At 39.9% G+C, this 26942-nt stretch overlaps 1 protein-coding gene across 5 annotated transcripts in view; it reads right to left on the bottom strand.

Annotated features, from left to right (window-relative positions):
* OSBPL6 (oxysterol binding protein like 6) overlaps nucleotides 1–26608 on the bottom strand; it is a 215346-nt gene extending 188738 nt beyond the window's left edge. For all 5 annotated transcript variants that reach the window (XM_065931822.1, XM_065931825.1, XM_065931826.1 and 2 more), the window contains exon 1: nucleotides 26468–26608. The gene's annotated coding sequence lies outside the window, so the exon portion shown is untranslated. The remainder of the gene's footprint in view (nucleotides 1–26467) is intronic.
* Nucleotides 26609–26942: the final 334 nt, after the last annotated feature.

Genomic DNA, 26942 nt, shown 5'->3' with positions numbered 1-26942 from the left:
CACCCCAGTCCTTGTCTGTTCCATCCCAAGAGAGAGTGGCATTTATATATCCAGTGTACAAAAGGTATATTGTGTCTACATTTATTAGTCTTTCAAAATTGATATCTAAACCCAAAAAACCATCAGGGAACGGTATTCAAAAGTGAAAGTTGCTCAGTCGTGTCCGACTCTTTAAGACCCGATGGACTATACAGTCCATGGAATTCTCCAGGTCAGAATACTGGAGTGGGTAGCCTTTCCATTCTCCAGGGCATCTTCCCAACTCAGGGATTGAACCCAGGTCTCCTGCATTGCAGGCAGATTCTTTACCAACTGAGCTACAAGGGAAGCCCCCAAATACTAGAGTGGGTAGCCTATCCCTTCTCCAACGGATCTTCCCGATCCAGGAATTGAACTGGGGTCTCCTGCACTGCAGGTAGATTCTTTACCAACTGAGCTACCAGGGAAGCCAAATATTCAAAAGGTAGCCATCAAATTGGTTGAATAATCTAGTAGTAAAGTACTAGTCTGTCCTAATTGCAGAGGAAGATGAATTTTAAAGTCTCTGTTGACTTAGAAAACTTTTAATGTACCTACAACTTTTATTTTTAATATAGTTTTATTTTTTTCAGAATATATAGCAATAACAAGGACAAAAGGTAAAAGGCATTGTCTTAAAAGGTCTTTTAAGTCACTTAGTAGGTAAGAAAAATGGCAGCCAGGTCTGTAGTCTTCAAGAGGAAGCTTGCTCTTTGTGAAATCTTCCCTGACCGACTAAAAAAAACCTAAAGATGTTGTTGTGGCAGTGAGGGTGGGCTTCCTCGTGAAGCTAGCTCTGTCCGCAAAACCCTCAGCTCAGAAGCCGCCTTGAGTGATGGCAGCTTCCCAGACAGCTCCCCCGTGACTCACTCTTACAGAGAAGTAAACAGTCAAGGATCACCAGACATCTAAGGAGCAGCTCTAACATGAAAGACAAACTAAAATAAGCAAACAGAAAGAGAGGCACTATGGAGGAAACAGATTGTACAAGGGAACAGAAAACATCAATATCCTTACAGGAGTAAGAAAAGACACTGTATCCATAAAACAAGAAATCCTTGGGAAAAAAAAAAAACAGGAAATTCAGACACAAAAAAATCAAAAGAAGGGCTGTGAAATAAGGCTATTTCTCAAAAAGTCAGGCAAAAAAGATTAAAAATGAAGAAATATGAGAAAAGATAAGAAAATCAGTGAATCCTAGAAGCCTATTACTCAAATAAAAAGATTCCAGAAAAAAGAATAAAGAGGAGAAAATCATCAGTAAAACTAAAGAAGATGTCTCAGATCTTAAGAACCTGAATTTTCCAGTCAGAACTGGCTCACCATATACCCAGAAAAAAATTGAATTTAAAAATAATATTAACTACTCGACCGAGAGGAAACTTGAAATCAGATTTAAAAGATGAGGTTTTAGAAGAACCTTGGTCTTTTTAACAGACACTGGAAGCTAGGGGATAACGACTTAAATAATCTGAAGGAAAATTATTTCCAACCTAGAATTTTATGCCCAGTCAATCTATCAGTGAAGAATGAGAATAATGTAAAAATATTTACAGACATGTAAGGTCTTAAAATGAAAAAGGACATAGAAATTGATTTAATCCTAGATATATCACTAATCGCCTTAAATATAAATAGGATTAAACATTCAAACAAATACATAAAGACTTCCAAACTAACATTATGCCTTTTACAAGAGACAATTTAAATAAAGAAAGGCTCAAAGTGAAAGCCTGGGTTAAGGAAGGTGGCTTAGCTAGAGTAATATCACACAATACAGACTTTAAGACAAAATCATTAACAGGTATTTTTAAAGCATTTAATACTGATAAAGGGATCATCCACCAGAAAGACAGCACAGTCAGACACAGTATACACCTAACAGGGCTTCCTGGGTGGCTCTAGTGGTAAAGAACCCACCTTACAATGCAGGAGTTGTGGGTCTGACTCATGGGTCGGGAAGATCCCCTGGAGAAGAGAATGGCAACCCACTCCAGTATTCTTGCCTGGAGAATTCCATGGACAGAGGAGCCTGGTGGGCTACAGTCCATGGGGTTGCAAAGAGTCAGACACGACTCTAGCGACTTAGCACAAGCACATATACACCTAACAAAGTCATTTTTAAATTAATAAAGAAAAAATTGAAAGACCTAGGAGGAGATATTGACAAATCCAGAAGTACAGTGGGAGACTTTAATACAGCTATGTCAGTGAAAAAAGCAGATTTACTAAAAATATATATCTGCACAATACCATTAAGAAATATGTATCCTTTTAGCACCAGATTTGACTATCCTAACGTTTAAAGTTTTAACAGTTTTTCATACTGTACCTCTTAAATCTTTTGGAAGGGGGAAAAAAAGGGTGGGAGGAAGGAGAAGGAAAGATATCTAGTCTGGTTTAATAGTATTATACCAAGGTTATTTTCATAGACATGCTATAGTTATATAAGAAGATGACATTAGAGAAACAGATGAAGGTGGACCAGCAATTCTTTGTTGTACATTTATAACTTTTCCCTAAGTCTAAAGTTATTTGAAAATACAAAATTAAAACCATAAACAAAACAAAAAAAAACTTTGTACAGCACAGTGCAAACACTGAAAACTGGGGCACACAGGCCAAATCTGACCACTGCCAACTTTTGTGAATCAAATTTTACTGCAACACCACCACGTTCATTCATTTACCTGTTATTAATATCTATGGCTGTTTCACTACTGTAACAGCAAAGCTGAGTGGCTGCAACAGACTTCATGGCCTGCAAAGCCTAAAGTAATTACCATTCTACTCTAAATAAAAGCCTGCCAAATCCTGACAAACAAGAGTATAAACTATGAGTTCAAATCCTGGTAATACACTATTAACTGCATGACCACGAGGAAGTTACTTAACTTCTCAATGTCTCAATTTCTTTACAGATGAGTCTGTAAGGAGATCATATTCATCTCCTACAGTTATTATGAATTTTTAAATATAAACAAACAGTAATAAAGTAAAATAAATGTAAAGCTAATTAATCATGTTAAAAGTACCTAGAACAATTTTTAAAGTGCTTGAACATTTTTTAAAGAGTGTGATAAAAACAAAAATGGATAAGACCAAATAATGAGCAATGATACTGAAAGCATTCTACTGGACAATGTTTCATGTCTAAAAAAACTGTGCTAATCATCACTTTGATATATACAAGGTCTCCAAACTCAATCTCCACAATTCTATTACTTGTTAATCATCAAATAGCTGAAAGAAAAAAATATCCTCAATATTAGCTGAAAGCCATGACTCTCTCAAACCATTTACTACAGAGCTTTAGAAAGGTCTCTGAACATTTGGTATCTTTCCTCAACATTCTTTCAAAATACTCACTCCACCTCCATCTTTCTCCCTCCTCACACACCCAGGAGCTATAACCCCAGCCCCCCATACCTGGGTTTCTTACAGGTGACTTCCCTTGCATACTCATGGCATCCAGATGTTCACCAATGTACCTCTGCAGGCATCTCCTGATGGCAGGTGTACTCACAGCTGGAAAAACCAACTGGGGCAGGCTGAAAAATGGCCACCCGAAGATATATTCACTTCCTAATCCCCAGAACTTGTGAATGCTACCTTATATGGCCAAAGAGAAACTACTGCCTTATATACAAAGAAAAAAAAAAAACAAACCAAAAAACATACGATTAAGTTAAGCATCTTAAGAAGGAATGCTTATCCTGGATTATCCGTGTGGGTACTGTCATTCAGTCATGTCCGACTCTTTGAAACTCCATGGACTGCAGCCTGCTAGGCTTCTCTATCCATGAAACTTTCTAGGCAAGAACACTGGAATGTCTTCTCCAAGGGATCTTCTCGACCCAGTGATCAAACCCGAGTCTCTTGTGTCTCCTGCACTGGCAGGTGGATTCTTTACCACTGTGCCAAAAGGGCCCTAAATGCAATTAAATGTCACCTAACGAGAGAGAGGCAGAGAGGGTTCTGACACAAACAGAAGACAGACACAGAAGAAAGAGCAAGTAGAGATAAAACAGATTTGGAGAGGTGAGGCCACAAGCCGAGGACCATCAGAGAATGCTGGCAGACCAGAAGCTGGAAGAGACAAGCAATGGATTCTCCCCTGGGGCTTCCGGAGGGGCAGTGGTCCTACCGACCCCATGAGTTCAGCCCGAACTGCTGGTCTACAGAATGATGAGAGAATAAATTTGTGTTGTTTCAAGCTGCAAAGTTTGTGGTGATTTGTTATAGCAGCCATAGGCAACTAATACACCACCTCAGTATAACCCCCCACACACAGAGGCACCTACTCAGCACCACCTTTATAAGTAGGAGCCTACCAGTCAGACCAGTGGTCCTACAACCTTTTTGGCACCAGGGACCAATTTTGTGGAAGACAACTTTTCCATGGACCGAGGGTGGGGGGATGAGAATGGTTTCAGAATGATTCAAGTGCATGACATTTATTGTACACTTTATTTTTATTTTATGACATCAGTTCCACCTCAGACCATCAGGTATTAGATTCCAGAGGTAGGTTGGGGACCCCTGAGTTACAGTATATTCTCATTTAAAAACCCAACTCCTAAAAGAGAGGGTTGGTCAAAGAGGTACTAAAACCTTTGATAAGTAAATTAAATCTTTTTGCGAGCGATTCAACATGAATCAAATTTTCTCACTCTTTCCTCACCTTGAAAACAGAGGAGAAATAACAACATCACTAAGAATATAGGCTATATTACTGTGGTCTCATGGTTTTATGCTCTTTCTGTCCCACTGGTCTACCATAAAACTGTCAAGCAGGGACACTGATTTTCCCAGGCAGCTTTGGACCAGGTCTCTTTGCAACATCTTACTTGGTAATCTCTGACCACTGAATATTACACAGTCTGCGAGTTCTTCCATTCCTTTGTGTTGACAAAATGTGCAACAGCTTTTTAACCTACATAAGAATACAAGAATCCTCAATCCTCTTTTGTCTCATTCTACCTATTGAAAAACACTATGGGCTTCCCTGGTGGCGGTGGCTCAAAGGGTAAAGAATCTGTCTGTAATGCAGGAGACCTGTGTTCAATCTTCCTGGTCAGGAAGATCCCCTGGAGAAGGAAATGGCAACCCACTCTAGTACTCTTGCCTGGAGAATTCCATGGATAGAAAAGCATGGTGGGCTACAGTTCATGGGATCACAAAAAGTAGGACACAAATGAGCTACTAACTTTAATTCTTAATAGGACAAAAAATAGATGCTGATTTCCTTAAAACAGTCAATAAGAGAAAGCCTAATCACCTGACTTTCATATACTGTGGAAAAAATAGATGCATAATCTGATTAACCAGCATATTGAATAGGCTTGTATAGTTGAATGTTATAAACTAACTCAATTGTGACCAACTTTAACAGTTTGAAATGCAACCTTAAAAGATGGCAGAATTAATACTTCTTTGCCCAGCCTTGATACTTCTATAGCCAAGAGCCAAATGCTTCTAAAGCGTGACAAATGATCGTTCTAATTAAAACTGATCAAACACTTAGCTGTGCTGCGTAGTGGTATAATGCCCTTAAGAGGATTAGACAAACAATTCTGGAAACATACAAAACCATGGTGTTTGTTAATGAATTTGATAGAAAGAATAAAACATTTTAGTGTTTCAATAAATAACGACATGCAACTTCTCATTCGTCTAAGCAAAACTGACCTAAAAAGGATTTGGATATATGTACTGGAGATATTCTCAACTCTGTTGCCTGCTATTTTGCTCTCTGCCAGAGTTTTCAATGACAAGAACTTTAATACATGACCCCTTAATGATGAACACTCTTTATGTTTTATTTTTTAAAATCTTTGCTCACTTTTTCTAGGACATTTTTGTTTCATCTTTCTCAGGTCTATGATCTACCTGGAACTGTTACCAGAGAGCCAGGATTCACTAGAAGATCAGGTAAAATTCTGGGGACCCTCCTTCGCCAACGTCACTTCCACTGTCATCATCCAAGACTAAGCACACGCTCCCTTATTTCGTTAAGGCCATCACAGCCATTGTCAAGCCATAGAAACCTTAAGGCTTCTGCAACATATTTTTCTCCCCATCTCATCAACCTTCACCTCTGACTCCCTCCTTACCTGATCTAGTTAATCACAGGCTGTCCCTTCAACTTCTCTCTTTCTAACACTCTCAGCTCCCCAGTCACTCACTCAACAGAAATCTCAATCTCAGCAAGAAGAAAGTACTTTAGGTTCTGAAGCACTTTTCAATGCAATATTATCATCTGAGTTACATATTTAAACTAAAACCTGGGAGCAGACATGTGAGTTAATTGGTCAGGGATAACTTTCCACCACCATCCTCCAAAAGAGATTACTAATTTCGTGTTTCAGTACAGTCATCACATCTATGCCAGAGAAGAGAAATGAAGAAAGTTATCTTATGATTTGTGGGTAGTTGTTAAAGTGACTGAAGAAAAGAACCTTGCTTGTATTTAACTCATAAGCTATTGCTCTGAAGAGAAAAGTCAAATGGCGTGTTTGAAACCAAAAAGAAATCAACTAAAAAGCGCTAGTATCTCCAACTTAAGGAAGTGCATTTTAGCTTTTGTTTACTTTATTCCTGGCTTTGAAAAATGTAATCTCTAAACTGTTATTTCACATTATGTTACTTCACATTATCCTGCTCATAAAGGATAATTGGGCATTCTTCTCAAGGTACTTTTAAAAAATACTTCTTAAATAGCGAAGGAAATAATTGTCAGTTAGCTAACCCATAATAGACATTTAAGAATAGAAGTACAGCAGTGCTCTATCTGAATATGTGTTTTCTCCTAAAGTTGAAAGGAAAAACTACAGGTTTTTCCTTCAGTGCTTTGAAATAATTGTGTATAAATACAAACTAAATAAACTTACAATTAGCATGTATAATAGCAAATAATGTACAGGGTAATTTTATATGAATCAATTAGCAAAAAATTACATATTCAACAACTTACTGAATGCCCACTATGTACAAGACAATGTGATGTGGAAGTTAAAAGGATGACTAGATTGAGCTTTTTAGTTCTATGAAAAGCCCCTTAATAGCATTAGTTTGGGAGATTTAACAAGTGAAAACAAAAAACAACCCTAAGAGTTATCAGTCCCACCAAGGCTCACCCTGACATCTGACAAGTCACTCAAAGACTAAAGGTTGAAGACTCAATATCTCTGTGAGCCAGGGAACCACAGGATGGAGCCTCAAATCTTGGCAGTAAAATCAGTCTATCCTCTAAAAAGACTCAGAAAAACTTAGCAGCAAATATATAAGCATCCTCAGGAGCAAATTAACAGATTAAATGTGTGGAAGGGGTTATGATTGGGGCTTGGGGAAAACAGCAGAGAGGAAGGAAAAGAATGTTGATTTGTATTTGTTTAAAGCAGAATTTCCTTTGCTGTTTAGTCACTCAGTCGTGTCCAACTCTTTGTGACCCCGTACTGCGGCACACCACACTTCCCTGTCCTTCACAAACTTCCAGGAGTTTGCTCAAACTCATGTTCATTGAGTTGATGATGCCATCCAACCATCACATCCTCTGTCATCCCTTAACCCATGTCCTCAATCTTTCCCAGCATCAGGGTTTTCTTCACCGAGTCGGGTCTTCTCCAATGAGTTGGGTCTTCTCCAATGAGTTGGCTCTTCACATCAAGGGGCCAAAGTATTGGAGCTTCAGCTTCAGCATCAGTTCTTACAATGAATATTCAGGACTGATTTCCTTTAGGATTGACTGGTTTGATCTCCTTGCTGTCCAAGAGACTCTAAGAGTGTTCTCCAGCATCACAGTTCGAAAGCATCAATTTTTCCATGCTCAGCCTTCTTTATTGTCCATCTCTCACATCCATACATGACCATTGGAAAAACCATAGCTTTGACTACTCAGACCTTTGTTAGAAGTGATGTCTCTACTTTTTAATATGTTGTCTAGGTTTGACATAGCTTTTCTTCCAAGGAGCAAGTCTCTTTTAATTTCATGGCTATAGTCACTGTCCACAGTGATTTTGGAGCCCAAGAAAATAAAATCTGTCACTATTTCCATTTTTCCCCATTTATTTGCCAGGAAGTGACAGGACTGGATTCCATGATCTTAGTTTTTGAATGTTGGGTTTTAAGCCAGCTTTTTTCACTTTCCTCTTTTAACTTCATCAAAAGGCTTTTTTTTAGTTCCTCTTCACTTAGGGTCATGTCAGCTGCATATCAGGTTATTGATATTTCTCCCAGCAATCTTGATTTCAGCTTGTGATTCTTCCAGCCCAGTATTTCCATAGTAAAGTCAAAAACTGACATGCTGCCTTTACATACTGACACATGGAAGCTTCCCTTTTGAGTTTAGGAAACTGGGTTTTACGTTAATACTTCTTTTAATCATCAATCAGGATTACTAATTTTAGTTGTATTTTTCTATGTGCTAGATAGTATTTATATGCTGAACACAACCAAACCAGTGTTAAAAATCCAAAGCATCCAATATACATATGCTACAGCCAATTTCCTCTCAGAAAATTAAAAAAAAAATTCATAAACGATCACTCAAAAGTAGTCACAGCACAAACACCAAAGATGTAGTAAATGTTGAGTTATTTAGACAAAGTTGAATTTGAAAGAAACTTTCTGTTTGAATATTTATTGAAAAACTAAGAGCTAATATATTCTCTATGATCATTTTAGTTGTCATGTCTTTGATCATCACTTCTGTAACAGGGATGATTCCCTAAAATTACTGGTGACAATCAGTTAGTTTTTCTTTTTTTTTTCCCAATTATTTTTATTAGTTGGAGGCTAATTACTTTACTATATTGTAGTGGTTTTTGCCATACATTGACATGAATCAGCCATGGATTTACATGTGTTCCCCACCCTGATCCCCCCTCCCACCTCCCTCCCCATCCCATCCCTCTGGGTCTTCCCAGTGCACCAGCCTCGAGCACTTGCATCCAACCTGGACTGGTGATCTGTTTCACCCTTGATAATATACATGTTTCGATGCTGTTCTCTCAGATCATCCCACCCTCGGTTAGTATTTCTATGGGCCAGAAGAGCACAGAACACTCAACACAACAACTTAAAACTTAGGTCTCAATAGTATCCCTATATTACAATTAAGGAAATCAGTAGGGCAAATTTCTTAACCTTCTGCACCTCATTTTTCTCAGCTCTAAAATGGAGCTAATATTAGTACTCATAATAGCACTTACTATGAATACTAAATGAGTTAGTTCCAAATAAAGTGCTTAAAACAACACCTGATACATATAAATTGCATATATATCAGCTATTATTATTGTGTCTACATTTTCACCATGCTTAGACAATTTTTTTTTACTAAGCTTTCCCATACATTCTTAGCAAAAGATGGTTTTTAAAAGCAATCTGAACAGCATACTAACACATATATATGGAATTTAGAAAGATGGTAACGATAACCCTATATGCAAAACAGAAAAAGAGACACAGAAGTACAGATTCTTGAACTTTGTGGGAGAAGGTGAGGGTGGGATGTTTCAAAAGAACAGCATGTATATTATCTATGGTGAAACAGATCACCAGCCCAGGTGGGATGCATGAGTCAAGTGCTCAGGCCTGGTGCACTGGGAGGACCCTGAGGAGTCGGGTGGAGAGGGAGGTGGGAGGGGGGATCGGGATGGGGAATGCGTGTAACTCTATGGCTGATTCATATCAATGTATGACAAAATCCCCCCCCCCCCAAAAAAAAGAACCAGGCTTTTAGGCTGTAACCACAAAAAAATAAATAAATAAATAAAAGCAAAAAAAAAAAAAACCACAATCTGAAGGGTTAGACTGTCAGGGGATATGTAACAAATGCCTTAAAAGGTTCATTTCCCTTAATCTAGCCACTCTAGGAGATAACTGGAGTTGTACACAAGGATCTCTACACAAGGCCATTCATCAAGTTATTCATAATACCTCACTGCCTAGGTAGTATTAAGTACGGCATGTGCATAAAATGGAATATTCTGCATGTATTAAAAATTAAATTTAGCTAGGGGGACTGTAAAAAGATTAGTGGTTGCCAGGGGTTGGGGGGAGGGAGGGATGAATAGGCAGAGCACAGATGATTTTTAAGGCAGAAAAAGTACTCTGTACAATACTATAATGGTGCATACACGTTATTATCTATTTATCAAACCTGTGGAATGTGCAACACCAAGGGTAAACCATAATGTAAATTATGGACTCTGGGTGATGATGATATGTCAATCAACATAGGTATGTCCACTGTAACAAATGCACCATTCTGGAGGCAGGAGGGGGGTGTTGATGGTGGGGGCTTGGCTTGTTTGGAGAAAGGGGGTACACAGGAAATCTCTGTGCTCTGCTCAATTTTGCCCTGAACCTAAAACTGCTCCAAAAATGAAATTCTATTTTAAAAATGAAGTTTAGGAGAATACTGAATGACACAAGAAATACTCATGATACACTGCTGAGGAAAGAAAACAATTTGTAAAGAATTAAAAGAATATACCTGAATATTAAAATTTACCTTCAGGTAAAATATACTGACTTTACAATATACTTTTCTGAGTTTGCAAGTTGTCCTACAATGAGCTTGTATCACTTTCAACACATAAGAACTTTATAGGACTTTTCTTTAAAATATCACCCAGTTTTCAATTCAAAGTTATTGAAAGAAGACACGCAGTTAAATAGAAAAGAAATAATCACTGACATTAATTGATACTTCTAACATCTCCATAAACCAAAAAAGTCTCACCAATTACTTAAAATCCTGTAGCTTTGAGATATTATGCAGTCATTCATTTCCACAAATATTTACTAAAATATGAACCGGGGCCTGGAAATAGAGCAGCACCTAAGCTAGACACTGAATATTAGGAGGCAAACAAAAGCAGGTAAACAGCCAAGGAGGGACTTGTTCTCAGACGATCATGCACCAGGGGTGATGGACATCTTTGACCAGAGTGCCGGGGAAGGCTCCTCTGCCATTAGAGCTGAAAGGTGAGGAGAAGCCCGTCAGGCAAAGAGGTGGAAAGAGTTCTAAAGAAAGAAAAGAGCAAGTGCACAGGTCCACAGCTGGGAATAACCCAGCTTTATTTAAAGAACAGCAAGGAGGCCAGGGTGGCTGGTCACCAGTAAATGTTGGTCTTAACTCTCCATCAAAATGCCTTGAGATCACTAAACAATCATTGGCTAAAACTGGTGAAGAGTTCAGGCTCTGGGGCCAAGCAGGCTGGGTTTGATTCCAGGTTGGTTGCTTATCATAGATGGAAGGACTGTGAGCTGGTCACCTCCTCTTTGGATCATGGCTTGCATATCTGTAAAATGGAAGTAATAATACCTGCTGCAAAAGCAGCTGAAAGGCTTTAAAGGAGAGGATGATTGTCTTGAATGTTTCAGACAATGTACGGCAGACCAAAAAAAAAAAAAAAAAAAGCTAAATGAATGCTAGGTAGTCTTAAAAGTGTTCTTTAAGGAGTTAGAAATTAGAACCTCCCAGAAATTTCACTATGTTTGAATCACATCAAACAGACTATACCTTAACTGATGTGATGTTTTTTCAGTTATATGTCATGTCCTAGAAATTCTGCTATTTCATGCTATTTTGTCAAGAAAAGCCAATGAATCCCCAACAAAGTCTCTCTGACCCCAAAGAAGATGAGGAGGGAATGTTTTTCATGATTTTTCTTCAATTTTCATTCTCCTTAAATAAATTTTCTATAGTATTTGTGACAGCCCATTTCTCTTCCTAGAAATTCTTTCCTCTCTTGACTTAGGGACACGAGTCTTGGTCTTCTGCCTATTTATCAAACTATTCCTTCTCTAGCTCAGATTTCTCCTATTCTTCCCATCCCTTAATGATGTCATCATTCCTACATTTTTGTCCATGCTCCTCTTATCCACAATACCTCCTCAGATGCTTCCCAGCCTCCAGAGATACTCATAGTACGAAATCACATTCTTGGCAAGACACTTACCTCATTAAATTTCATGTTATACTAAATTATGTCTTATCTCCCCCATTGGATAGGTAGGATCAACAGCTTAATCATGTTTCCTTCTCCCTTAAGACCAACAAAGTCTCTTGAACATAGTCATTGCTATAAGTAACTAGATGAGTAAGCATATAAAATACTTTTAACATTATTAACATTTTAACAGAGCCGTGCAAATTCTGTTGACAATTTTCTTATCTCTCTCAAATTAACTTTTGATGTACAAGAAGGCATAAGAGACACTGACTGTATTTACATTTTACACAATGAGCTTTCTAACTAATGAATATTAATATATCTAATTTTCAATTAACATGCTAAAAATAATAACAGCTAACACAGAGCACTTATATGTGCCCTTTCTAGGAAATGTATATGCATTAATTGTATCCTTTCAACAATGCTTTGAGTTAGGTATTATTTTTATATTTCCCCTTCTACAAGTGAGTTAACTAGGGCAGAGAAGGGTTAAATGATTTATTCAAAATCATACGATTCATTCAAAATCACATGATTTATTCAAAGTCACACAGCTGCATAAAACAAAGTTGGGATTTAAACCCAGGTAATCTTCAAATTCACTCCAGTCTAGACTTGTAATCCTGAACTTTATCTAAATAGTCATTCACCATAAAAATCTATTTTACATAAGCATTTTAAAACTCATTTAGAACTTTTTATAGAAACTTGTTATACATAAGTAGTATATTTTTTCTGTAATATAAACAAATATATCTGTATTAACTACACCACGTGAAAAGTAAGTCTTTAGTCACTCAGTCACGTTCGACTCTTTGCAACCCCAAGGACTGCATCCCACCAGGCTCCTCTGTTCAAGGGATTTTCCAGGCAAGAATACTGGAGGAGGGTTGCCATTTCCTTTTCCAGGGGATCTTCACGACCTAGGGATTGAACCCAGGTCGCCTGCTTTGCAGGCGGATTCTTTACCATCTGAGCCATCAAGGAAGCCCAAGTTCTGGCTAAAAGTACACATATACAATGTACTGATGCATACTTCATAATGTCAACTCTGCATTAAATGCTACAGTATTTTAAGTTACTTTATCCTACTTTTGAATGCTTAATAGTATTATCAACCCATGTGGAATTTTCTTGATTGTCTTGGGAAATTTGCATTTCCATATAGATTTTTCTAGATTCTGTATTTAAGTTCAACAAAAACTACGAATTTTCATAAATATGCATCAAAAATCACACTAATGCTACTTAGCATAGATGTCACATAGGACAACCACAATAATGTTACAATCTTGCTGAAAATGACAATTTAATTTATGATGTCAGGTTTTTAAAGAATATTTAGCCTTAATTTCCTACCACTAGAAAATAATCTCCACTATCACAAGTCTGCTTAATTCTCAGATGTTGCAATACTTAAAGCTTTTAGGTTAATAAACCCAAATATAGTGATAGAGAATTATACTATTAAAATGCAAAGTGAACTTCTAATCAACAAAATTCTTAATATGTGATTAGCTACTGCTGGAAGGCCTGATTTCTCAGCAGTTAATTTTTTTTTAAGAAAAACTGTTTTAGTCTTTGCCTGACCAAAAGTTAAAGTATCCCAGAGTGCTCAAAAGTAAAATTCCTTTGTCTTAAAAGTAACCTCCCCAAACTAGACATTTTCTGCTCCTTTAGGAGTGTAAAACCTAATGTACATACCTTCCACTCCAACAGGCTCACTCCCCAGGTCCTTGCACTTGCTGTTCCCTCTACCAGGAAAGGATCTGCCGTAGACTTTTCCACAGTCTGCCCCTTCCCATCATCCAGGCTCAGCTCAAATGTTAACACCTAGCAAGGCTTTGCTTGATCAGTCCACCCAAAGATACCCACTGTTTAGGGCTGAATCGTGTCCCCAAAAGAAATACACTTAAGTCCTAACCCCCCAAACACTTAAGAATGTGACCTTAATTGTTAATAGGGTTGTAGAAAGGTAGTTAACTGAGATGAGGTCTTACTAGTGTAGGGGTGACTCTTAATCCATTATGACTGGTGTCCTTATATAAAGGAGAGACCCACAGAGACAGAGACACAAAGAAGGCCATGGAAGGAGGAGGCAGAGACTGATTATACTTAGTTAGCAAGGAATGCTTACTAACACAAACCAAGGAATTCCTCGGGCTGCCAGAAGGTGGAAGAGGCAAGGAAGGAGCCATCTTGATTATAGACTTTTAGACTCCAGCACTGAGAAAATGTACCTCTATTGTTTTAAACCAGCCAATTCATGGTACTTTGTTATGGCAGCCCTAGGAAACTAATACACCCACCACCACCACCATCAGCACCAAATGCTCTTGCCCCATTGGTCACTTTTATTGTCTTCATAATTCTTAGTGCCATTTAGAACAGCAATGTACTTTTACTGACTGTCTCTATTTTCATGTCAGTTCTAGGACAGCAGGGACCTTTTCTGATTTCTAAGCACAAATATTTTGTCAAATAAATTAACCATCCTGTTAAGATTAGAGAAGGTGAGAATGATAACTCACTGCCAATATTCACAGCAACTATAAACCCATCCATAATCTAAAAACAAAGTCTAAAATCCAGGTCTAACTAGCACTGAGAAAGACTTCATGCCATCTTAATTATCTTGCTCTATCTGGAAAATGAACCCCTGAGCTAAAGAAAAACAACTTCGGAAAAATAAGGGGTAAGAAGCATTCCCTACTAACTACTTCAAAGATATGACTAAAAAAAAAAAAATTTTACTTCAGTATTTCCCACATGTCAGAAGACAGACTCTTCTCCTGGAAGGGCAGCACCCACAAGTATCAGAAAACTGACTGTTAATGGAAGGAGAAAGCAAAGATCTGGGGGAGGAGTGGAGACAGTCAGTTAAAAGTCAAAGTAGAAGAAGATTTCTAGGGTTATTTGGTAAAGGAGCAATTCATGCAGCCCCACAGCCAAAGTCCTCTGTAATAAAGAGGAGTACAATAACATACACTTGTAGGGAGGACTTCCCTGGTGGCCCAGTGGTTAAGAATCCGCCTGCCAACGCAGGACACGCAGGTTCAATCTCTGGTCCAGGAAGATTCCACAAACCCCGGGGCCAACTAAGCCCATGCACACAACTACTTAACCCCTCTCTCCCTAGAGCCTCTGTTATTCAACAAAAGAAGCTGCTGCAATGTGAAGCCCGCATCCCAAATACAGAGAAAAGCCTTTGCAGCATCGAAGACCGAGCACAGCCAAAACATAAACAAAAAAACTTCTAAACGTACACTCAGACTACAGTTACTACTGTCATTTTATTGGACTCGGTTGTTGGTTGTTGGGGGTGGGAGGTCTCCAAGTGCAATTTTTTTGAAGTGAAGTATAGAAGACATTCTAGAGAGATTTCTGATCTTAAAAAAAAAGAGGTTTAAAATTAGGAGGGGAGTTCATAATTAATGGGGCTGTCACTTTTTGGAAACACTTCTTTCCTTGATAATGTTAGAAAAACACAGAGTTGGGAAGCAGGGAAGTGTGAAGCAACCAAATGTCCCACAGAGTGGACACCTAAGGAGCTTTGAAGACAGAAAGGAATGAGAAAGAGCTCCGGCCCTAAAAAAGGGGTGCCCTTCTAATTTGGGAAAGCAAAACATACAAAAAGGCAACCAAATGCAGCCGCAGAGTGGACCTGGGAAAGAATAAGCCGCTGAGCTGCAAGGAACTCTTGACTGCCATGCGGGGTTCAAATAGGGAAGAGAGCATCCCAGGCAAAATGGCCGCACGACGGAGGCTGCGAGGGAACAAAAGGCCTCTATTGCGAAGGGGCAGCACAGCATCCGGGCAAGGACCCAGAGGTGGGCTGACATTGTGACTGACGACTGCTTTACCCCGGATAGGTCAGAAATTGGGATTTTTCTACTTTGTCTTTCCACATATAATCAACTAATTTTCAAAGAACCAATTTAAAAAAAAAATACCTGCTGAATATAACTGTAGTTGGTATTTGATTTCCAAGTCAACTCTGAATTTACAGGGACACAGGGTAGGTTGGCATTAAATCAGTTATCACTGGACAAGTCTAGGGAAAAACTGTAGTTATTTTGGTCTTCTAGTTATTTGGATTTTAGGTAAATGGGAAATTACAGTGTGATTAATAATTGTACTTTCTGTCTTCATAAGACTTAACAGTTCTCTAAGTGCTTTCATATACTAATTGGAAATGTGGTCACTCCAACAACCACTGTTTTGCTGTCATTTATCAGATGATGCTCCCAGGTGTTACTGGCCCAGGGTCAGATGCTTAACAAGTGGAGAAGCTGGGAACAGAACTTGGGGATCCATGATATTAATACCTAGCCCAGGGCTCTTCCTGTCAAACATATTCTGCTCCTCCAAAGTGGTTACTGTGATAAAAAGCACCACAAGATAGCAGGCTATTTTCAAAGAGTGAAACAGTAAGGGGGGAAAAAAAGTCGAATGTCTGGCAAGAAGAAGCACAATGCCATATTTACGTGTATTTTATTTAACATATGCTACTGAATCTCTTATAGAAATGTAAACGTTCATTCATGTCAAACTAATCCTGTTCCTAAACTCCCAATGGAAATTAGACACATTAGATACACAGATTAAGGATCAAATGCATCCTGAAATTTCAATAGCCCTGGAAAGTTATGTAAGGAATCTTCTAGATACTGAGACACATGCCCCAAAGAGCCGGCCAGTGCCTCCTCTTCTGTGATAGAGTTTCTCTGACCTCTCCCCACTCACCGCTATCATTCTCTGCTCTTCAAATCACCCTGCTCTGATAGCCAATTCTTCTCAAGGTATGCCACTTCTTCTTCTGTGATAAAGAGCCTCTCTGACCTCTCCCCACTCACCTCTATCATTCTCTGCTCTTCAAATTACCCCACTCTGACAGCCAATTCTTCTCATGGTACGCCACTTCGAGGCTGCTGCCTATTCCTCCTAGTTTCTAAAAAAACTTGAAAAAGACCATAGCTACTAAACTATCAGAACTTCCACAGAGAAAAGTAATGCATGTATTTAGTTGATTCATTTATCAGGATACATATTTAATCCTAACTTCTAAAGGTTAAAAGAAAAAGACTGATGTAACATTTCCCCACTGTGTATTTGGTGAATGTCATTCCTGATTTAAAATGACCAATTCCAAATGAAGGCTGTGTCTATTAGCTTCTCATAAACATGTATTAATGATGATAATTAAAACTATTTTTATTTCTTTTAAGGAAAATTATTTTGCAGTACAAGACCTCTGGTAGTTACCAAGTTTTTCCTTTTCTTCAGTATAACTCATAGTTATTCACATTACTGCTTTTAAAATCCATATCAGCACATAATTACTCTTCCCAAAGTTATGACCCACTAACCATTCAACTGTTTCCTCATCTTTCTCCTTCTTACTATTCTATAGCTTAGTATTAGATACCCCTTTGTTGGGCATAAGGAGGGTAAAGACAAGACGAAACCATCACCCTATGAATGCATGAGTTTAAGAGTAGAATATCATAAATGGTTTCAGAAGTCATTAGAAAAATATTCCATGAAATGGTTTTTTCAAGGGATGAACGGAATCGTCTTAGCTATAAAACAAGGAAGGTGGAAGAGACAGTGATTCCCAGAATGGACACTTTTAAAAAATCCATATTCCTGGACACCATACCAAACCTCAAGGGTAGCAGAGGACTCAAGACTGTGACATATAAAATGACTTTCTCTCCATTTTATCACTGTAAGCTACATCTTATAAAGTTAGGATGGCTATGACTTCCATCTCTCTGTGTTCTACCAGCCTCAGGCTTCTGCCACCACCTTCTTTGATGTCTGTTCCCCCTGAACTCTCATCTGCACCCTGGTCCTAATCAACTCCCTTGCATCTCCTTTCCAGGAAGACCTGTTAGCTAGGGCACAGTGGCGAGGGCAGGGCAACTGCAGAGAACCAAGGTGTGCCAACTCTGTCCCAAAGGGCAACCGTTGCTAGTTTCCCTCCTCTTTGAACTTTAGCCTATCAGAGTAGTAGTGAGGGTGAGTCTTTATGACAACTATCATGTTCCTATATCCACACAGAATAGGACCCAAAGGAGGAAAGGAACGCTATTGGTTACAACTACTCAACATCTTGATCAACACAAGGGACCCTCAAGAAATTTAAAAATTACCTCGGCCTGAATACATAGTATGTTCAGATATTTAAGAGTTTATATAGTAATAGAGGTATACTTAAACAGTATGCTAAATAAGTGTCCTTCTCTTTCCCACGCCAACCAACCAATCACTGTTACTAGTTCATTGTGTCACCTTCAAGAGGCAGTCTCCAGAGTCACAAACATAAACACATATTTATAAACACAGATTTAACATCAAGGACCACAAACTGCTCTGTACCTTGATTTGTTCCCTTCTTCATCTTAGAGATCATTCCACATCAGCAAATACAGAATCACTCCACAAATATAGATCATTCCATGTCAGTTTTATAACAGCTTCCCGATAGCTGGATGGCATGACCGACTCGATGGACATCACTTTGGGTAAACTCTGGGAGTTGGTGATGGACAGGGAGGCCTCGTGCTGCGATTCATGGGGTCGCAAAGAGTCGGACACTACTGAGCAACTGAACTGAACTGGGTCTTGTTTCTGCTCCCTATTTAACCAATCCCGTATTGATGGATCTCTTGCTCTCTAAATCTTTGTTTGTTGTTACAGACAATGCCACAATGGATGTCTTGGTGAAATTCATTTTGCAATGTACAAATACATCTGTAGCAAAATCTCTTAGATTTCCTGGGATGAGAAGACAGGTGGCTTCTTAATTTTGGCAATATTGCCAAATTGCTATCCACAGATGCTGTGCCATTTTGTACCCCTACTAACAGTGTATGAGCCTGTCAGTTTCTGTGAAGCCCTGCCACCCCAAGGAATTAACAAACATTAAGATCTTTGCCAATTTAACAGGTTAAATAATTTCAAATTGCATTTCTCATATGAGTTGAGCATAATTTTATATTTGTAAGTGCCACTAGTAACTCCTTTTCTGTGAACTGTTTCTTCATTTCCTTTGCCCCCTTTTCTATTAGATTAACAGTCATTTTTCTCATTGATACATAGGAGCTCTTTGGATATTAATAAGTAAACCCTGGTCGATGACATGTTAAAAATAGTTTCTTCCTGGTGTGATGATGTTTTCTCTTTCCTCTTATACATAGTACCTTTTCTTAAATGAAATGAATTTATCAATTTCCATCTTATGCCTTCTTTTTTTTTTTCTTTAAGATGTTTAAAAACTTATTTTTAAGTGTAGAAATCGACATCTTCTACAGTGAAGTGAAGTGAAGTGAAAGTCACTCAGACGTGTCTGACTCTTTGCGACCCCATGAACTATACAGTCCATGGAATTCTCCAGGCCAGAATACTGGAGCCTTTCCCTTCTCCAGAGGATGTTCTCAACCCAGGGATTAAACCCAGGTCTCCTGCATTGCAGGCAGATTCTTTACCAGCTGAGCCACAAAGGAAGCCCAAGAATACTGGAGTGGGTAGCCTATCCCTTCTCCAGCAAATCTTCCCGACCCAGGAATTGAACTGGGTCTCCTGCACTGCAGGCAGATTTTCTACCACCTGGGCTATCAGGGAAGCCCATCATCTACAACAGACCATCTCTTTAGATTTACATGTTTATTTCTTCTGTTGGCATTTTTTGAAATAAAACTGGAAGACAAGCTGGGATATAATATATCCATCTACTTCCTTCTATGACCTTCCTGTTCCATTTTACTGAGTTTCTATAGAATTTGATCTCTTCTTTTCCCTGATTTCTTACTAAAGTTTCCTACATTTGCTTGACCTACCTTGGAGGTCATACTCTTTTTATAGTTCTTGCTCAATTTGAAGTTTATTGAGATCAAAAAGAATTTCATTAATGGCTTTTCATAATCAACATGCCATTCAAATTGTGCTACTTTTTCTATTTTAGGGAAATTAAACCACAAAAACTGTTCAGATTGTTGCCTGATGGGGTGTGAATATGCAAAAGCTTGTCTAGCTGCTAGAGACAAACAAAAAGCAAAAATGTTATCTTAATTTAAAATAAATCAGACTTTCCTCTTTATCTCCAGAGATGACACGTAACAAAAAATTTTTAATGGCAATGTTCTTTTAGATACTTTATTCTTTAAACTATAGTAGCTGATCATAGTATGTTACTTGTAGCAACATTGTATTATGTATAAAAATATACCAAGGTAACTTCAAATTTATGATAAAACTTAAGCACTGGTTTAGGAGCTGTGAAATAAAGCTATTGCTGGAAATGGAGGCCATGTTTATTTTAGATTTGACTTTTGAAAAAAAAAGATTCTAAAAATATACTGCTGTTGTCCTCCCCTCCACTTCCACACTTTTCAAAAGGTGGATAGGTTTGTCTCAAGAGTTACAGTAAGAATTGCCTCAATAAGATGCAAGGTAAAAAAGTAAGAGCTGATGTCCTATTCCAGACAATTCCCTCTACACTTTTGTTTCATATTAGCTCATGGAAAGAGAAGGACACAGGAAAAGAGAAGCACAAGGTAATTTAATTTCCCCATCCTTTCCTGTCCATTGAGTTAAAAGTCAAAGCTATGGGTATCAAAATAGCAAATATCAAAAATTTTAAATAATGATATTTACTTAATCCCTCATCACACCCTCAAAAATGAAGACTTTTCTCTAAAAATCGAAGAAAAACTTTGGAGTAAAAGTTCGATTTCACTTCCTATAACAACCACTCAAAGAAAATGACAGGAAAAAAGCTTCCAATCCACTGCAGACGTTGCTATTGATTCATCTCGTTAGTCACCTACCGATAATTTAGGGTTCCTGTTACCGCCAACAGAAGTAAATTATTTGGCACACTATCTTCTAATGGAGCTGGCACCTCACTGGGCAAGTCTCAGGGCCTCGGTTTTTCTACTTGGAAAATGGGAGAGGTTGGAATTGGAATAAAAGATTTTTTAAGCCCCTCTCTCTTCATGGCAAATAGATGGGGAAACAGTGGAAACAATGGCAGACTTTATTTTGGGGGGCTCCAAAATCACTGCAGAGGGTGACTGCAGCCATGAAATTAAACGACGCTTACTCCTTGGAAGGAAAGTTATGACCAACCTAGACAGCATATTAAAAAGCAGAGACATTACTTTGCCAACAAAGGTCCATCTAGTCAAGGCTATGGTTTTTCCAGTAGTCATGCATGGATGTGAGAGTTGGACTATAAAGAAAGCTGAGCACCGAAGAATTGATACTTTTGAACTGTGGTGTTGGAGAAGACTCTTGAGAGTCCCTTGAACTGCAAAGAGATCCAACCAGTTCATCCTAAAGAAATCAGTCCTGAATATTCACTGGAAGGACTGATGTTGAAGCTGAAACTCCAATACTTTGGGCACCTAATGCGAAGAGCTGACTCATTTGAAAAGACCCTGATGCTGGGAAAGATTAAGGGTGGGAGGAGAAGGGGACAACAGAGGATGAGATGGCTGAATGGCATCACCAACTCAATGGACATGAGTTTGAGTAAACTCCAGGAATTGGTGATGGATAGGGAGGCTTGGCGTGCTGCGGTCCATGGGACTGTGAGGAGTCAAGACACGACTGAGCGATTGGACTGGACTGAACACCTCTAACACCTTGTGTGTGTGTGTTGCTCAGTCATGTCTGACTCTTTGCGACCCCAAGGACTGTAGCCCATGAGGCTCCTCTATCCATGGGATTTCCCAGGCAAGAATACTGGAGTGGGTTGCCATTTCCTTCTCTAGGGGATCTTCCTGACCCAGGGATCAAACCCAGGTCTCCAGCACTGCAGGCAAATTTTTACCATCTGAGTCAATGGGGAAGCCCTCTAAAACCTTATCTAATATAAAGATCATTCAAGAATCAGCACATGAAGCAAATATAAGTATTTTCAGTGTCTGGGTACCTTTTTCATATATTTTATGAATTGACCTCTAGGTTTTATTGAATAGAAAAACATACATTCCATCATCTCTAAAGGAGAAGATAACATTTGTATACTAATCATGAATTCTTTGTACTCAGTCTCATAATGCTGGTGATATTAAATGATAATCTGCCAATATTTTACTTAATTATTTTTACCCATTTAAACTTATTTTTACGTACTTAAGCTTATTTTACGGGTTAAGTGACATACTTAATGTTCTCTCTAGCCCAGTTATCCCTTAGATAGCCTTGGATATCAAACTAGTTGGAGTGGCCTCCTTGGAGTAGCTCTGTCCTTTGTCAACTTACTATATAGATTTTCTGAGACACTGGATCTATCCATTGGAATTCTCTCACCCGGGGTAGTTTTTACTTTCAAGTAATCTGCAAAACCACTGCAAGAAAGAGTCTTCGGACGTTTCTGCTTCTCATAATTCATCACTCTATTAACATTATCCTTTTACAGATACTTAGCACTTGTTTTATACTATATTTTAATAAAAACTACATTCATAAAAACACAGTGAAAGTGAATACCCACTTATAAGAAAACATTTCACATAATCCACTAGGAACTTCGTCTTGAAACCATCAAGATTTAATATACTCTTGAGATTCCTGTAATACTCAAGTTGGATCTCTTAATAACCATTCATCTTTGTCTATTTTCTACTTTTCTCTTTAAAAACCAATTCAACACTGTCATTTTCCATTCCCAACAAATTTGAGTTCAACCATCCAACTATCCCTTCACTGATCTCTGTCTTTCTCCTACTTGATAACATGTGTCTTCATGACAATAGGACTTAACCATGAATTCGTCCTTTTAAAGCTTCTGTTTTTAAGAAATCAATAAAACCATATTTAAAGTAACTGTTCTTTGCAAGAACTGCATTTTTTTCCCCCAAAGCACTCTTAACTCAAGGAGGTCTAAACATAAATCTGGAAAAAGTTTAGGGAACAAAAGAAAAAATAGACACTTCATGCAAATTCTAAAACCAAAGCCAGATCCACCCCACACACATGCATACATATTCAACAGTGATTTGTTTCTGGTTGATGCTGTTTTGAGTAGATCCTTAAGGGCAGGCATGTTTTTGACCCAGCACTTAACAAGGCATCTGGCACATACTAGGTGTTCAGTAAACGCAGACTGAATGAAGAAGAACATGTAGTGTGTTCATATCACTGCCACATGAGACCCATAGGAATGACCGGCCAAGGGTATGGCAATCAAATGGATGGACATAGTGTGCGTGTGTGCTAAGTAGTTTCAGTCATATCCAACTCTTTGTGAACCTATGGACCATAGTCTGCCAGGCTCCTCTGTCCAGGGGATTCTCCAGGCAAGAATACTGGAGTAGGTTGCCATGCCCTCCTCCAGGAGATCTTCTCTACCCAGGAACTGAACCCACATCTCTTGGGTTCCCTACATTGGCAGACAGGTTCTTTACCACTAGCACCACCTGGGAAGCCCAGGAATGGATAGAGAACTACCTCCAAAGCTCATGGAGACTCGGAAAACACTAGAAGGGCAGACCACCAAGTTCAGTAACTGACATCATGTCAGTATCAGAAGTAACATACATCATGTCAGTTATCCCTAAAATGAACTTTGGTTCATTTTCTTGATCAAAGCTACTAAGTTTACTCTGAATTTTAAATCATTGAATATATCTATTCAGGGAGTATAAGGAAGGTATAGCTGAAGCAGGGGATGTAGACAACCATCCTTGAATAATAGAGGTTTATAGTCCTTTATTCTCTTATGAGCTTCTTTTTTGACAACTTCTGTCTTTATTGGTAAGCAACAAGGTTTTTCCCTTGGGAGGTCTTTCTTTCTTCTCTCTTTCTGTCTTAAAGATGTTGCCACATTGTCATTCAACTGCTTTTGGAACTACCAGCAAGATGTTCTCCAAATCACTATGCCAAGGGAAAGCAATTTAACACACACACATACACGTATGCTTGTTTGTATTTGATTATTTGTGTTTGCTTGTTTCCCTGGCTTTTCTGTAAGTTAGTACAATTTTGGAAAATAATTTGGCAATTTCTGTAAGCTGAATATTCACACATCCTACACAATCAACAATTCTATACCTTGGTATTCACCCAAGGGAAACACCTGCCCGTGTGCCCCAGGAAATATGAACGAGCAAAGCAGAATTCTGCAATGTTCTTAAAAATGAAAAAAGAAAGGGTGGGGGGTGATAGTGGTAGGAGAGCAGGAAAACATTTTGTTACAGATACATGATGGAATATTGTACAGTAGTGTAAGTCAATGAACTACAGCTACATACAACATAGATGAATCATAGTGACATAATGTTGAGTAGGGAAAAAAAGTCTCACACATCAACAGATAGTACATGACACCTTTTTCTCAATATTAAAAACAAACTAAAAAAAGGTATTATAATTATTACTTAAGCTCTGCTATTAAAAACAACAACCAAAAATATCTTCCTTTGAGAATTCGTGCTTTATCCTTCCATAGAGGACTTCTATCTACTTATGCATTAATGTAATTCTACAATTATAGAATTATGTATAATTCTATACAATTCTTCAACAATGCTACAGATATCCAACAACAAATATTTCATCTTGGACGGACTTTACCTTTCTTCTTGGAATAAAGTTAACTAACACAAGGTTAAAGCAATCTAAGGACAAGAAAACTTATTTTAAGCAATTCTGTAAAAGTATAACAGAATCACATTTTACTAGAGCCAAGAGACAACTGATAAATCATCATAATCTGAAACTAAGATATCCCAAAAGAAATTCATCCACTGATTGTATAATTGAGCTATCAACATCAAAACTGAAAATATGGGCAAACCCTGGATTTTTTAGGCTTTCTAAAAGCAAAGATTTTAATTTCAAAATGCTGTGTTTCTACTTGGAGGAAAAAAAAAATGTTATTTTTAGGGGGAAACACATGATATTCTGGGTAAAAGAATGACAGGAGTAACAGTCCACCTATCAGGGCCTTCCTTATAACCCAAGGAGGGCTATGCATACACATTCTCTATAGGTGATTATAGCCGTTACACTGCAGCTTCCCTTCGACCTTGGGAACTCTGCTCGCTCTGAGTTACTGCGAGGTCTTCTGTTTCATTTATTATTAGTCTTTGTATCTGCAATGCTGTAGCACTGGATAGGAATATCAACATTGCGGGGTCGCAGTACCTAAAACTGTAGAAATGCTTCCAAAAAACAAAAAAGGGAGGAGGGAGGGTGGAAAAAATACTACAAGAGGAAAATAAAGTTAATGATATTAAGATGGCCTATTAAATTTTTTTACTTTTGGAGAGAGACTATATTTGCTAATCATCTCTGTGAAATACAACTATCCGTTAGCATACAATTTTTAAATTTAAGAAAAGATAGTCAAGAAAAAAAAAATTGGTATGGGGGGGGGGGGAATCACAATTTACTAAAACTAGTCCAGGGATTTAAAAATGGAAATTCGTATAGAGAAAAAGCCTATAGGACTTTGCATCCGGGAGAAAGAAATAATCTGGCACCCCTGTGGGTTCACTTAGTTTCCTGTCAGTTGCTTCACGTCCATTATGTAATGCTTTCCCCAGCTTTAAGTCTCTATGTTTAAGCTACCTTCAGGTATGGAACAGAACTGCTACAAAATCAGTATCTGGCCATAACTTTCAAAAACAGCTCAAAAGATGTCATGCAGATATATGTATTCAGCAGAGGCTTTAAAAAAAACAAATGTGCTGGTGTCATTACTTCTAGTCGGCTTCCTCCCCAGGTCTCCCATCCCTTCCTCCCCAGCATCTCTGGCCACACGTTTTGCGGGCAGCTCCCGGCTGGATGCAGGGGAAGCACGTCTTGACTGCAATGCAAACCCTGTCCAGGTCTGAACCAGGGAAGGCAGGCTCGGGCCCGGCCGGGGGTGTGAACGAAGGCTGCAGGGAAGGCTGCAGGGGACCTAGCAGCGGGTGGGCAGGGGTGCCCCGAGAGGGCAGTCCGCAGTGCACGCGCACAATAAAACCCAATGCACAACTTCCCCAGCCGCTCCTCTCGGCTCCCCAGCTTCCCAGAAAGGTGCGGCGTAGGCGTCAGCTGGAGCTGGCGCGGGCGCGCGGGTTCGGTTCTCCGCCGACAATTACATCAGTCCCTGTCCCTGCCCCAGCTTCCAACCCAGCAGCCGGGGCGCGGGGGGCGCGGGGAGCGCGGGGGGATGCGGGCGGGAGAGCCGGGCGCCCGGAATTCCCCACCACGAGGGGGAGGGGAGGGCGGGGAGCGGGGACCATGACCCAGACGCCCCCTCCCACCACGGCCGCGGGGCGGGATTGTCACCGCCACCTCCCGCTCTCCAGCCAGGGGAACCCCCGGAAGGCCACGATGCCTCGGGGGCCCAAAGCCAGGCTGCCCGGCCGCGCGTCCCTGAGGGTCCTCGGCCCTCCGGCCGCGCACAATGCCCCCGGGCCGCGGTGCGGGCACCGTCGTGCGGCTCCGGGTGTCCCCTCCGCAGCTAGGAGACCTACCGGGAAGACGAGCAGCGGTGCCGCCGACGGTGCGGTGGCAGCGACGGGAGGCGGGAGACGGCCCCGGCGGACGGGCGCGCGGGCCGGCCGGGGAGCCGAGGCGCGGGCGCCGCCTGCGTGGAGCCGCGGTCTCCGGCACCCACAGCGGCGGCGGCGGCGGCGGCGGCGGCGCTGCGCCTCCAGTGGTCCGCGGCGCCGCAGCCCCTCCTCTCCCACGGGCGGGGCGCGCTGGCGGGGCGGCGCTCCCGGCTCCCCGCCCCCGGCTCCCGCTGGCTGGCGGAGCTCGACTGGAACCGCCGCTCGCCGGACCTGCTGGACACCTTCTCCGAGTCTCCCGGAGAGCCGCGGGCTGGGCGCGCCGAGCCTCGGGACGCGCGGGGCCTCACTGCCTGGGTTCACCCCCGGCCGGCCCCGGTGGGAAGACCCCTGCTGTCCAGAGACCACAGCCGCGGAGCCCCTGACCCGGCAAGCCCGG

This window comes from Muntiacus reevesi, chromosome 3 (genome assembly GCF_963930625.1).
Source record: "Muntiacus reevesi chromosome 3, mMunRee1.1, whole genome shotgun sequence".
Lineage (NCBI taxonomy): Eukaryota > Metazoa > Chordata > Mammalia > Artiodactyla > Cervidae > Muntiacus > Muntiacus reevesi.
This window is presented reverse-complemented; position numbering and strand designations above follow the sequence as displayed.